This window comes from Falco punctatus (assembly GCF_963210335.1).
Source record: "Falco punctatus genome assembly, chromosome: 8".
NCBI lineage: Eukaryota > Metazoa > Chordata > Aves > Falconiformes > Falconidae > Falco > Falco punctatus.
In genome coordinates this window covers 43066874-43081131 of record NC_137588.1, presented here as the reverse complement: position 1 = coordinate 43081131, position 14258 = coordinate 43066874, and positions in this window count along the sequence as shown.

Genomic DNA, 14258 nt, shown 5'->3' with positions numbered 1-14258 from the left:
CACCGAGGCATAGCACAGTGATGCTGTGCCTTGATCCTTTGCAGAGGCATGCCATGCTGTGCGGGAGGAGCTCCTTCTGCCCCTCTTCAGCCTCGGCCAGGCAGAGGACATGAGGACTGACCCAGCCTGGGGATGCAAGGACCCAGTACGTACCCCATGAGAGGTTGGCCCCTCCAAAGTCCCTGCGGGAGCATCGCCTCCCCACCGCTGCCCCGAGCACCAAGCTGCCCCCCAGCCCGCCTCGCTGGGCTTCCCCGGGGTGGTGCCAGAGCAGAGACTGCGGCCCCGGCTGTGGGCTGGGTGAGTGTCCGTGTTTTGGCTTGCTCTGTCCAAAAATGCTAAGCAGAGTGGAAATGATACTACCTTCCTCGTCTCACTTGTCCCAAGTTTAGCCATCTTGATGTTTTTCTAAAGGGTTAATATAATTTCATTTGCATTTTAGGAAGGTTCTGGCTCTGCTAGGAAGCAGATGCTAGGGGGCATCACCAGGGGATGGCTGGTGCCACTTTCCAGGGCTTGGATGGGTCAGACCATTTTTGCAAAAGTTACTTTCAAGAGAGATCTGAGCACTAAAGCTGGGTGTGACTGTGTGGAGCCCAAATAGCTTATTTCCATGGACAAAGAATGTTGAAATCGGTCATTTGCCCTCCATGTGTCTCCAGCTAATACACCACCAGCACGTAACGCCCTGACTCCGTACACCACCACTCACCCATCCCAGCCCACCCCCATTATTTTCCTGAACTGAACATCCTGCAGATGGAACTGGTGGCTTTGGAAATGATGTTCAGTCATCTGCCCAGGATGCTGAGTATTTCTGGCATTTGTTCAGATCTTCCTGATTTTCATGTCCAATTAATGATTCCCATCCTTCAGAGGCTGGCCAGCGTGGAAGAAGCTGATGACCCTGAGGACAGATTTTTTAAAAAGCTTGAAAAGATCTTGGAGCACAAGACCTGTTGCAAGGCAGATTGCAAGGACTATGAGTAGGTACCACAATGACGTGTCAAGAGTCAGAAGAGTTTGTGGCTCTAAGCTGTATGGCCTGTGCTGAGTGCCATCCTACATGAACAGATTTCTCAAAGACCTGAAAGTGATTTGATCCGTAAGTGATTAAATTAATTTGTGTGGGTGTTACTAGTGCTGTTGCAGTCCTCAATGCCTCAGTTTTTAAACTAAAAGGAAAGGAGAGTCAGGCTAAGAACATATGGCTTAATGATGTATTTGGAGATGGTCATTTGCTCTGTTTTCCACCTGAATAAATTTAAAGGCACAGCTGAAATTAGCATGTAAACTTTTCATTTGAAATGTAATCTACTGTCATGTGGATGCTATCAAATCTGTTAATAATTAGAACCTGGCACCTTGGCTTAAGTGCAGCCACTAATTCAAAGTCATGGTGTTTAGCTCACTTCACAGCAGTGCTGGAAATAAGGGTGCTGATTTCTCGACAGCAGATCTTTTCTGTACATTTAAACAGATTTGTTTACATATTCTTTAATTAAAGCAAATGTGATTTAGGTGCCTAGCTCCCTTTTATGCCTTTGGAAATGTTTTGCTTTAAACGTAGTGTTAGCTCCATAATAGAGACTGCCTATATGGTAGTTGATTTAGCAGAATTGAAATTAAACTGAGGTATTTAAAAGCATTTATCTCTTTTTCTCTTCCTCTGGGTTCCTGACTTTTAGCACACCCGCTGTCCCAGAGGACTGACTAAAAGCTGAAGGAACAGCTGGTCTGCATGCTGACCAGAGGATCCGGGCCTCACGTCACTGTGTGTGATCTTCTCAGGTTTTCCAGAATGGAGAGAAGGCTCCTGGTACACAGCTCCACCACCCAACAACTCGCAGCAGGCAGCACAGACCTGAGGAATTTGTGAACTACTGCCACCATGCAGATGGGAGAAGGGCTGAAAGATGAATGTACAATTATTCTGCAGAAATCCCTCAAAATCATAATGAGCATAATTCACAATAAATTCCAGCTCCGCTCTGAACCCTGAACCCAGTAATTAAATGATCTCTCCATTTTAAAAAGAAGTCTATACCCATTGGGTACTTTAAATAATACCATAAGTAATGTAAAATAATTATCTTAAAAATGCAGCTGTGCTGCTATTAGTTTTCTCCCCAGAAGTGTTTCAGGTTAGCTAGGATGGCTGAAGGCATCTCCAGTAGGTTTGCAAACCCACTGTCACACTGGAGGTGGCCCCAGATGGGCAGAAGGAGACAGAAGTCCTGGGTAAGTACAAAGCATGGAAAAAATGCAAGTGCTTAATTTCTCCCTGAGCATCCAAAGGCGTGTGGGAGGAGAGTGGGAGTGTGTGGACTGAGTCACTGAACATAATTTCATGTGTTTGGGTTTTATTTTAATTATCCACACCAGCAGTTTTCAGGAAATCTCCCACCTTCGCGCTCCTCCCCGTGCTCCCCTCTGGGTACCAGCACTGACAGCAGTGTCGATGGGAGGCAGCGCCTAGCATCGCGCCTTGCCAGTTTGCCCCCACTGCCCGTAGCCAGCAGCCTGCTGCCAGGCAGCGTGGGCTGAGCACAGCAGTGACGGCAAGGCTGGGGAAGAAACTTGCCCGTCAAGGAGTCTGGCTCTGTGCTGTCCCAGAGATTTACTTAGGAGGCGAAATTACAGAACGAATGCCTGATTTGTTAATCATAGGCACCTTTTCATAAAAAGGCTGCTGTTTTTAATATTAGTCTGCCTTTACAGGTGGTCTTATGCTGCAGCTCTGCATGCAGGACATGCAATGATGACTTCAGTGTCCAAGAGACAAAAGTATGGATACCGCTACTGTTTTGCACCTGGAAGAAAGCACCGCACATTTGTGTCATCCCAGCTACAGACAGTGCCATCCCAGCAATGTCTTTGGTTGGTAACACAGAATTACTGAGAAACCCTTTCAGCAAAAGTGCTTTACAAACACTAAATGCATGTCTTCATTCAAGGTGCTGAAAATTATTATGGCCAGCTCTTCCCTCTGCTTTCCCTAGTGCACCAGCCTCTCCTTAGCTGTGCAAGAACAGGATCTCAGGCTGAGATCCAAGTCCCGATATCCTGACTGATGAGTCAGTCGGGGAAGTGGGAGGTGGGTGCACCAGCAGCCTCCCAACAGCCCCTCTCCTTGCGGGGCTCGTTGTTGGGTGCTTCTTTTCTGCAGATTCTCTACCAGTTCATGAGGCAAAACTTGGTCTACAAATTCTGGAAATCCATTTTTTAGCTTCAGCACAAAAGTTGCAGGGCAATGTCCCAGCTGCTGCAGCACCATCTGTGCCACTCCAGCAGGGACCCACACCCCTCTGCCCCAGCAGGGACCCACATCCCTCTGCCCCAGCAGGGACTGGACCCACATCCTTCTGCCCCAGCCTCATCTCTCCCAGGAGGGCAGGCAGGCAGAGCTGCCCTGCAGATGCAGCAGGGAAGGGGCTGCTGATTGCTGCAGTGCCACCTGATGCTGTCCCTTCTCCTCTCCTATTAAGAAATCTGGCAAAATGTACTTTCCTTTGCCTAGCTTTCCTGCTAACCCTTCTGCTGAGGGGAGAAAACCCGTGGGAGACCCCTGTGTCCTGGGGGTCCCAGCTGGCCAGGTGGGCTTGTTCTGCAACAGCCAGCCCAGCTGCAGTTCTGTGGCAGCACTCACTGAGGGACTGGCTTCTGCTACCATTTTCTTGGGCTGAGCTTAATTTTGACATATGCTTAACCTCATCTTTGCTCCATTGACTTGGTTTCTTCTGGAAAGCACATGAATGGGCTGAGACCTTCCCTGCCTGCTGCTGGCCGGCCTCTCCCCAGCTCCCTGGTCTGGAGGATGTGCAGGCAGACCCCGCCGCAGCCCTGCACCAAGCACAGTGATGCTCACATCACTTCTCTGTCTCCCTGAGTTTGGCCAAGTGGCTTTTCAGCTGCCCTCTGCCAGCTCCATGCCACCTCCGCCGGGAGATGGCTGGGCTCGCCGGGCAGAGCCGAGTGGGGTGTGACAGCGGAGCCCCCCTCCTGCCGGGAGGATGGGGCAGCCAGTGGCATGAAGATGATGCTGGCTGCCCATGAGAGCCACTGCCAGCAGCATCCCATCGTGAAACCAATGTACCGTATGGTGAGTAGGTACGACAACATCTGAGCGGGGTGGTGGGCAGTGAAGTGGGACCATATATGATCATCCCATGAGCTTGCGAGAGGAAGGATTCCAGGCCCAGAATATCAGTGCAATGCTGTCCTGAGCTTGTGCACATATGGCAGAGAAGATATACTATTATGAGTCATTGAGAAATGTAATAAAAATAGGTTCTGCTACTGTGTAAAGAAAATAACGGGTACTAATTAATCTGGGTGCACTCCATGGCACAGGGGAACAGCGAGGAGTGCACTGCCCAGGAGCAAGGGAGCGAAGTGAGGTGCTCCCAGCACTGGCACATTAAGAAAGCTGGCAGAAAGGCTGGGAAACCCTGTGCGATTTCAGCTGAAAAGACTCTTCAGATATTTTCTAATGCTATTTGTAATGCATTTGCAACTGATCAGGCACTTTTTTTTATTTCTATTCCACAGGAATTAAATTAATTTTAGAAATGGCACTATAACTATTTTCCTGCCTCAGGGACCATTTGTTTTAAAATCATTAAAGATTTTTATATGACACTGCACTGACATTTGATGTGAATAAATTAAGGGAATTAGTATAAAACTGTGTTCTTTCATCACGGACTTCCCAGCACATATCTGCAAGTGCGTACGTTTGGTAAGTGTAGCCTGTGTAAAGGCAATGGAGTCTGTGTGTCCATGAAGGAATGGAGATAGAGCCCTAGGGCTGCTCCGCTGCTGGCAGCGTGGCACAGGATGCTGCCTCCTCAGCTCTTCTCAGTACCCATGTTCATCCTCAGTGGGGGCAAAACCTGCCGGTATGTACCCTGCTGTGCTGTGGGAACGCAGCAGTGTAAAACAGCTATGGCAGGGGGATGGGCCAAAACTAAGACCCCATCACTGCATTGCACCTCCTCCCTCTGGCTCCACAGGTTCTGATCCAACTCCAGAGCCAAAGCATCCCCGACTCCAGAGCCAAAGCATCCCCGACTCCAGAGCCAAAGCATCCCTAACTCCAGAGCCAAAGCATCCCCGACTCCAGAGCCAAAGCATCCCCAACTCCAGAGCCAAAGCATCCCCGACTCCAGAGCCAAAGCATCCCCAACTCCAGAGCCAAAGCATCCCCAACTCCAGAGCCAAAGCATCCCCAACTCCAGAGCCAAAGCATCCCTAACTCCAGAGCCAAAGCACCCTCACTGGGATCTCACACACTGCCATGCAGCTGTCTCGGCCCCGAGGAAGCGGCCTTAAGGCTCTCACCAGGTGCCAGCAGGATTGCTGCTGGGTGCGGAGCATAGGGCCTGCCTGCAAACCCTGAGACCCTGGAGGGGCTGGGGCGGCAGCTGGCCACCCAGGTTTCATACCAGGTTGGTGTGCCGCACAGTCTGCTGTGCTCTGCGGGGCCTCTGCCTGCTCCCCACACCGTGCCAGCAGCCTCAGGTAACGGCTCCATTTGCTGTCTCCTCCCTGCCTGCCCTGCGTGCCCTGCGCCCCACTGACTGCCTGCGCCCAAGGGCTCACACCCCGGGGCAGGTCTGGGCATTCCCCTGGCACTCTGCGCTGGGATGTGGCAGTGCCAGCTGCGGCACGCTTAGCTCATCTGCCACAACTGCTCCTTAGCACGTTCAGTGCTGCTTGGGGACTCAAACCAGATATTTATTTTAATTTAGGAAAGGGTCTACTGAAGCCTTCTTGGTGCCACCAGCCACTAGAAGTTGTGCTTCACGCATGCAAGCAAGAAAACAATTTGTAGACAAACAAGCTGTACCATTTGAGCTTGCAAGAAAGTGCTGCAATCTGAACGTAACCTGGATTCAGACTTCAAGTAAAAAGAGTTAAAACTTTACATATTTTACTCTTTTAGAGGAATACTTGGTGCCTGTTGTGTTTAACTCTTGGGATGAGTACTTCTAGATTCCGCCTGCAGGGATGTTACCGCTTCTGCAACCACCTATCTACTCCAGTTTTGCTCAGGTATTTTGAAAGGCATACCACTTTATTTCCTATAACCCCATAATTTCTGACTGCAATATAATTGCCTTACGTGTGTTACTGAAACCAGTAAGGGAAATTAAAAGCATCAGAAGATATGTAAAAGGGTGACACACTTTTTTGTGTTCTTACCCTGCCATGTGATATTTAAGCAAATTGCATTATCCATTAATGTTTTCCTCTCCGGACACGTGTGCTCAGGAAGGTTGCAGTGTGGCACAAGTGTTCTCACTTGCTCCAGCGCAGAGCTTGGTGGCTGGAATCCCGAGCATCCCAGCTGTGGGGACAGACACAATGGAGAGCATCACTCGCTCTCCAGGGATATGCAGGGATAACCCAGGGGAGAGGATGGGTGGGCAGAAGCTGCAGCTGAGCAGCATGTTGCTTCCCTGTCCTCCCACACCAGCCCAGGCCACCTCACAGCCCTTAGCCCTGCACTGTTCTCTGCTTATCTGCTCTGCCCCCTCAAATATCCCCCCTCACCCTCACACCCCCTCCAGCACCGCACTGGCTGCTGAACCCAGCCCAGCCCAGCTCTGGAAACACTGAGAAATGTGGAAAGAGCAAGCCTGTGCCTTAATTTTCACTTCCAATAGCTGCTGGAAAATTGGCTGCGTTTCACACGGAGAGCCGGCATATGCAATGCCATTAAGGACAGATTAATGCAATAGACTCTACATGGGGCTATACCTTAAAACCATTTGGGAAATGAAGATAGCGGAGGGAGCAGCTGCTTTTCTATTAGGGGCAGCACCGTGCAGAGACAGTACCAGACCTGTGTGCTGATCTCCGGCATCTGCAGATGGGTCCCCTGACAGAATCCATGCTGCAGCCTCCACTTGGACAGCAGGGATGGCTTCGGTTTCCCATGGGTTTCCCACGTTCCCACTACTCTGCCAGTATCTCAGACAGTCCCCAGTTCTGCCTTCGTGCTGGGGCAAGGCAACAGGTCTGATGTGAAGAAACCAGCTTCTGCTGATGTTAACGTGCCAGGCTGCAGAGCACGTGCGAAGCGCCCTTTGTGCTGGTGACCTGTTATGGACATGGTGGCCCCTTGGGATGATGGGGACGTGCATAGGTGGCAAGTGCTCGACCCACCACAGCTCATCTGGGGCACCTCCGAGCCTGGCCCGTGGGCTGTGTGAAAGCAAGGAGGTACAGTTAGAGGTTATGGCTGCAGTGTTTCCCTCTCCCCTTTGCAACCCAGCTAGCTCGGGAAGAGGCAGCCAGAGCTTGCCTTCACCGCCTCGAAAGCACAGAGCACCCCACTGCCACCAGCCAGTGCAGCCACAGGACCCCCTGACTGTGGCTTCTCCCCCAGCCCAGCCCCCGGCTCCACAGCAGGTCAGGTTCATGATTTCTCTCAAACATCACGTGGAAACTCTTCACAGTAACTCAGACTTGTCTCTGCTCCAGACTGGAGGTCCTGGCCCTGCTGTCCACAGCCCCAGGTTGTCCTCAGTGCCATATGGGCATCCTGAGCTCCCTCCCGTGACAGACCACACTGGGAGCCCCAGGGGATGAGGAGGGCAGAAAAGGGGAAGGAAAAAATAAATAGCTAAGCAAGTTGAGAAAGCCGGAGCCCTTGGATGAACTATGGATGTTTGCTGCCAGGATTATTCTGGGGTTTCTTATTTCCTAGTTGGTTATCTACAGCAAGTAGTGCCTTTCTTTTCATAGCTATTGCTCTGTCAGCTGTGGGAACCCTCCAGTAACTGGGTGTCCGAAAACAAAGGCCATTTTTTTGGACATAAGAATGAAAGCAGGACTTAGCGATTATTTGCTGAGCCCAGTTTTCAGGTTACAACCCTGATCTTGACAAGGACTGGCAGTACCTGACCTGGCAGGGGAGTCCAGACATCACACTGTCCAAAAGTATCTTCTGCACTCATCCTGACCCCCTCACCATGGTGACAGCCCCCATCACGAGCATCACCTGCAATGCATGCCATGGCTGTTGTTCTCCCCGTTGCCCCTCACAGTGCAGCTGCCAGAGCAATTCCCCTGTGCGGGCAAGTGTCCAGCACCGCGACTCTGCCCACCGCTGCTTGCCCCTTTCTGCCTGTCCATGTCTCTTCCGAAATGCCATGGCTCAATCCTGTCACGTCAGCCCAGCCATGGCCTTTCCAATGGGGAAGAGGAGGAGGACCATCCTGGGTCCTGCAGGCTGGACACCTGCCCACAGGCTGGAGCAGCACGTTATTCTGTTCCGTCACAGCACTGCTGAGGAGATGCATTTCGGATGCTTAGCTGCACTGCTGTCTTTAAAGCTGCATGGGGTAGAGCATGTGGCCAGCATCCGCTGCGGGAGCCCTGATGGGGCTGTGGAGCTGTTTCTCCTCTCTGTCCAGGCCTGGGGGACCCAGCCAGGCAATGTCTGTCTCACCTGCGATGTCACGCAGGGTCCCAGACTGCTCTCACAGTGGGTGGATACAGTCTCTGGAAAGCCCTTGAGCCTGAGTTCTGCTCATACACTGTTTGGACTTCAGCAAAAGGGCTTCCAAGACTCGAGCCCCTGGGTGCAGACCAGGCTCTCTCCAGAGCATCACCACTTGCCACCGCTCTGTTCCCTTCTCCTGACACCCTGAGCCCCCACCCTGAGCATCTCCACTGGCAGCCACCAGGCTCAGGACAGGCGGGTCTGGGTGGCCAGCTGCTCCCCTGGGCTGCCACCCTGGCAAGTTGGCTCTGCTCACTGCTGGCCACTGCACCCCCGGGCAGCCTGGGCACAATCCTGGTTCTCGTTTTGGGGGGGTGGGATGCGGGATGCTCCAGCCGAGGCAGGTGGGGCAGGCACACAGCCAGGTACTCTCTGTTCTACCACTTTCCCTGCGTTTTGGTGGGTGTCACACTGTTTTGTTAAAACAATCCCTGGCAAGCGAGGGCTAGCAAAAATGGATTAGTTTAAATCAAGCGCTTATCCTTTCTAAATGTCAAGAAAAGGCAGTTTTGGTTTTCTGAGGCTACGCGTGACCTGGGCTGTGTCAGTGGGGTCCCCGCTCACCTCTGCTTGGCTCAGAGCTCCCACCAGTGCCCCTGGGGCTGAGGGACCACTCTGTTTGGAGCCAGGCTGCAGCCCCCTCAATATAAAAACAATATTTAGCATGCAGATGTGTTGTCAAACTTGACTGACAAATATTTTAAGGCAGCAGGACCTTCAAATGTAGGAAAATATTTGATGCTAAGGGTTTCAGCAACATCTGAATTCTTATTTCACTGCTAATGGCAAGCGATGGGCTCTGTCTCAGGCTGAGGAAAGTGGGACTGTGATGCAGCACAGTACTGAGGGAAGCAGGCAGAGCCAGCCCTGAGGCTGCAGGGTACAAAGGTGTTGGATGCAGGGTGCAGGAACATAGGATGGAGGCGTGCAGGGTGCAGGATGCAGAGTGCAAGGGTGTAGGATGCAGGGTGCGGAGTGCAGGGGTGTAGGAAGCAGGGTGCAGGATACAGGTTGTAGGGTGTGGGTATGGGCATCCCTTCCAGGCTGCAGCCAGATCTGGCAAACTGGGGGTCAGCTGGCGGGAGGGGGGCTGCTCGCATCCCGTGGCAGTGCACTGAGCGGTCTGGGGGCTGCCAGCCCTGCGCATTCCCCGTGTCCCCCCAGCCCCTGCGGCCAGGAGAGGAGGTGACAGCATGGTGGAGGTGGTTGAGGTGGCTCGTCCCATCACCGCCTGTGCTTTTGGCCCCGGCAAGGCTGCGGCTGCCGCGAGGGGATCTCAGCAGATACTGAAACCCAGATAGGAGGGGAATGAGAAGAGCTCGTCAGCTTCCCCTCCGTCATCCCATACTTGTACAGCAAAGTACTGTTAATAATAATTTAAATGCTTTGGTTGTCAGTCACTGCTCTTTCTTTGTAAATGTTACTCATTTCATAAATAAATCAAAACCTGCAGACCCTAGGTTTTCAGAAACTTGAATGCTTTTGTTAAAATTGTATGAAGCAAATTCACAAACACATGATTTATATTATCTCAGCACAGCACAGGAGATGATAGAATATACTATTTAAATTAACTTCTCTCCCAACAAATGAAATCAATTCTGTTCTTGGGTTACTTTTCATCTGTCTTTTGTCTTGTTGCTGAATCTTTTCTATTTCTTTCACTCATTCATCTATTGTGCCCTTTCCTTGATCTGATAGCATTAAACATATAATTAAGTCATAAAGGAGGGAACTGATGAGTATAGCAGATGGTAATTGCTTCCTACATTTGAATGAAATGATATGCATTGCTACAATTTACAGCTCTCGCCTCATATTTTATTCAGGAACCTTTTATCTCTTTTCCTGCAGAATTATTCTGCAATAAATTTAGACATCTTATCAATAGCTTGTGTGATAGTAGCAGAAATGGGGAAAAACTGAACTTTGTGCATCTTAATGTTTAAAATAATTTTCTACAATAATTGAATTATCTACCAGCAAATATCATATACAGAACCTGACTGACTTGGCTGTTTTCCTTTTAGAAGCTCACCTCATGATTAAAGAGAAAAATCGGCTTGTATAATTATTGAACTAGGAGATGCGGGGAATGTAATAAAGCCACGTCTCTTTTGGGTGAGTTTTATTTTTCAATGCTCTGAGGCTTTTGCCGAGTCCAGGGTGTCAGAGGAAGGGCAGGTGGGAGCACGCGTGGAGCTGGCGTGTCCCACACCATCAGTGCAAGGTGCATGCCAGAGGGTAACGGGGGCAGCGCTGGGGGAGTTCACGGTGCACCCCATATTTCTCCACACAGAATTAAAAAAAAAAAAAAAAAGTTTAAACTGATTTGCCCTGCAAACTAAGACCGTCAGGTTGCTAAAATTGCAGGGCCTTCAGGACTGTGTGAGTGCTTTGCTATCAGCAGCACTGCCGGCCCTTCACCTCCCCGGCCGGCTGGGGCCAAGAACAGGCAGGAGGATGCAGGAGCATCTGCGGCTGCTAAAGCTGCGTGGCCCTTCCAGAAAGTCTCGCTTGTGAAAGTGGCCTTTTTCTGTCTGGTTCTTGAGAATAAGAGAATTTATCACTCACACAGAAAGCAGAACAGGCACGTGGCCAAAAAAATGCAAGTAAAGGATAAAAGGGATGTTTTGGGGAAGACAATCCACATTTTGATACAATTTGTTAAAGTGCCAAAGAGGTCATGGGAGAAGAGGCTCCAGAGCATAATTAAATCTGCTGGTTTTGTCTAGATGAACAAGCCGGAAGAAAGAAGAGGCATATTAAAAGTTAACTTTCTGGTTTTAAGTCTAAATTCAGGACTAAAAGTCCTTAGTTCTGTTCTACTTCTTATTTTTTATTCTGGTTTTTAGTTTTTACTTTTTTTTTTTTTTAGTTTTTACTCTATTTTTCAGGTTTTATTCTTATTCTTATTCATATTCACACTCTTATTCCTATCCTTATCCTTATCCTTATCCTTATCCTTATCCTTATTCCTATTCCTATTCTTATTTCTATTCTTACGCTTTTATCTTATTAGTTGATGCCACTTTGGCTTTGGTAATTAAGAACACAGCCAATTGCTGTCCTGCTGGGAGGGTGGGACCTGAGGTAGGCTGAGACCTGCTGCAACTCGTGCCACTGCAGTGTGCTGCCGTGTGCCCAGAGACTGGTTGGGGCTCGGGAGCCCCTGTCACTGGGACCCTTCCTCCCTCCCGCACAGCCCAGAGGGCAAGGGCAAGTCCCACACCAAGAGCACTTTGTGCTGCTTTATTTTTTGAGTTTCATTTTCCTTTTAATTTTATTTGCAGAAGCTCAAGCCACCGTTAGGACTTGGAGGACTTTGTTACAAGGTGCTCCCCAAACTTACCTGGAACCAAACCCAGCTGTGGGGTCCCATCCCAAATATCCATGCCCATCCAGGATCACTGAGGGCTTTCCTTTGCCCTCTGGGGACCTGTGGAAGAGCAGCAGAACACCCACACCTCACCAATCTTGTATCATTTCACACTTAAAAACTTAAATTTTTCAATCGCTATTCATTTTGAACCTCAAAATTCCTGTTTTTTGGTACCAAATGAGTGCAGAAGATTGCCTGGGTCACTGCTGTCTGAGCAGCTGGTGCTGGTGGCAGGAGCCTCGTGCTGCCCACTCGCTCCTCTGCCCCACGGGACCCTGGCTCTCCCCTTGTCCTGCCCGCAGGGCAGGCACCCAGGCGCGGGTCCCAGCCTGGGACACCCCTGCACTCGCCCCGCTCTCCCCCTCTCCCCTTGGGTCTGCAGTTAGCACTGGCTCCATTCCAGGGACTTACGTTCCCATAGCCTGGAAGTTAACCACAAAGAGAGTGAAAAAGCAAAATACTAATGCAAAACTGTGACAGTATCGTGGGGCTGGTGCTACTAAAGCATTGTGATGAAACTGGCAGGTTGCTCATGTGTGCAGGCACACCCCAGTGCAATGCAGGGGTGGCATCCCATTCCTCGTCTCCATTTTCCTCCTTCCACCTGTAAATATGTCGCTGGAGAATCTCCCAGTCAGTCCCAGCACAAACCAGCTGGTGTGGGGCAGGGCCCTGGCAGGGCTGCCATGGCCATGTAACGGCAGGGATGCCCTCCTGCCTTTCCAAAGGGAGCACCGTGTCTGGCGTGTCTTGGAGCATCTCAGGGCGTGGGAGGCTCTGCCGGTGTGACGGCAGCGCAGGGAGGGAGGCTCGCAGGGACTGTGGCTGGTGGAACTGCTTCTCAGTGATGCCTGCACCGTGCCTCGGCCAAGGCCAATTCCTGACCTCCTTTTCCATTGTTCAAACACTGTCAATATTTCAAAATTTTCCAGAAAAATGGCTTTATCTTTCCCTTTTCGTGGGTGATGAAGTAGACATTACATATCTTTGTGATAGTCCAGCTGTGAAACAGCATAGGAGGAAAACCCCACGATGGGGAAAATCAGGAGAAGCTCTGCAGGCAAACTCCCTGCCAGTGAGGTAGAAGAATTGCTCCCCGTGGCAGGAAAAATCCCGGTGGGTAATAAGGCAGCGTTTCTGCCGACATCTCTCAAGATGGAAATGGATGTGGCCACACACGGTCATGTTCCTTTTTTTCACAGAAGACCGTTATAATAGTACAAAATGCAACAATATTGGCAAGAAGCTGGTCTTCATGTCATTTCCCCCGTCATCTTTTTTTATTAGGTTAAAAGCGTGATTGATAAAAGTAACTTCATTGAGAACACATTCTCAGCTGAAGCACGGGCAGAGGTCATCACTGTTATTGCACCTGCTTGTGCAGTTGCAAAACAGAGGCAGCTTTGGGCGCAGGGGCTGCTCTTGAGGTCTGAAACAGAAGCAGCAAACTTTGGGCTAAATATCACCCAAAATGAGCACCCAGTGTGTCGGTTCCCACCTGGGGAGCAGGGGCTTGGTGGCAGGGTGAGGACCTGGCCAGCCCAATGGGATGAGGCAGGGGGAAATACCCCCCTGGAGCTTGGGAAGGGAAAGATGTCACACGCCCACCATGAACGCTGTGGGTAAAGTAATGGAAAATACTAAATAATGGGGGGAACAGGTTCACTGGTGGCAATATGACGGCAGGCTCTGACTGCGCCTGTGCCCGTGGGGTGTGCAGCGTGGTGCTGAAGGGGCTGCCTGGCAGACAGCCAAGGCTGGGTCCCTGCCGCTGTGCCAAAGCCAAGGTGGGAAAAAACTACTGGGTGTCTAGGAAAGGAAGGGGAAATGGCCGGGAAAGGCAAAGTGAGCCCTGAAGGAACAGTAGCAGTGTCACAGGGATGCTGCATCCAGGTCTGGTGTCTGCTCATTGGGAGAGATTTAGAAGTCAGCAAATGTCCCGAAAACAGCTGTGAGAGTCACCAGCGATGCAGCAAACCTGCCCCGAGGCACGATGCTTCGGAAGTCGGTCTCCTTTACCTCAGTGAACCTGCCGTGCTCCGTGGGCTGCCCAGCAGAGGAGGCCTGTGGCTCCAGCTGCAGAAAGGGAAGGCGGCATGAAGAGCAGCAGCGGGAGCAGAAGCTGGATTAATTCAGTTTGAAAGCTGGTCCAGATCTGTGCAGGCAATGAACCATCACAACAACCTGTCTAGGGAAAGAGTTGGTTCTGCGCTGTGCTAAGAGAAGGGGTGGGGGTGGGGGGTGGGTGGGTTGGTGGGATATGTGAGCTCGGGAGAGGCAATCTTGATACGAATGGGGGAGGGTTTTGGTCTGGTTGCAAAAAAGCTCTGGCTATGTTATATCAGGGCCCCTCACAACCCA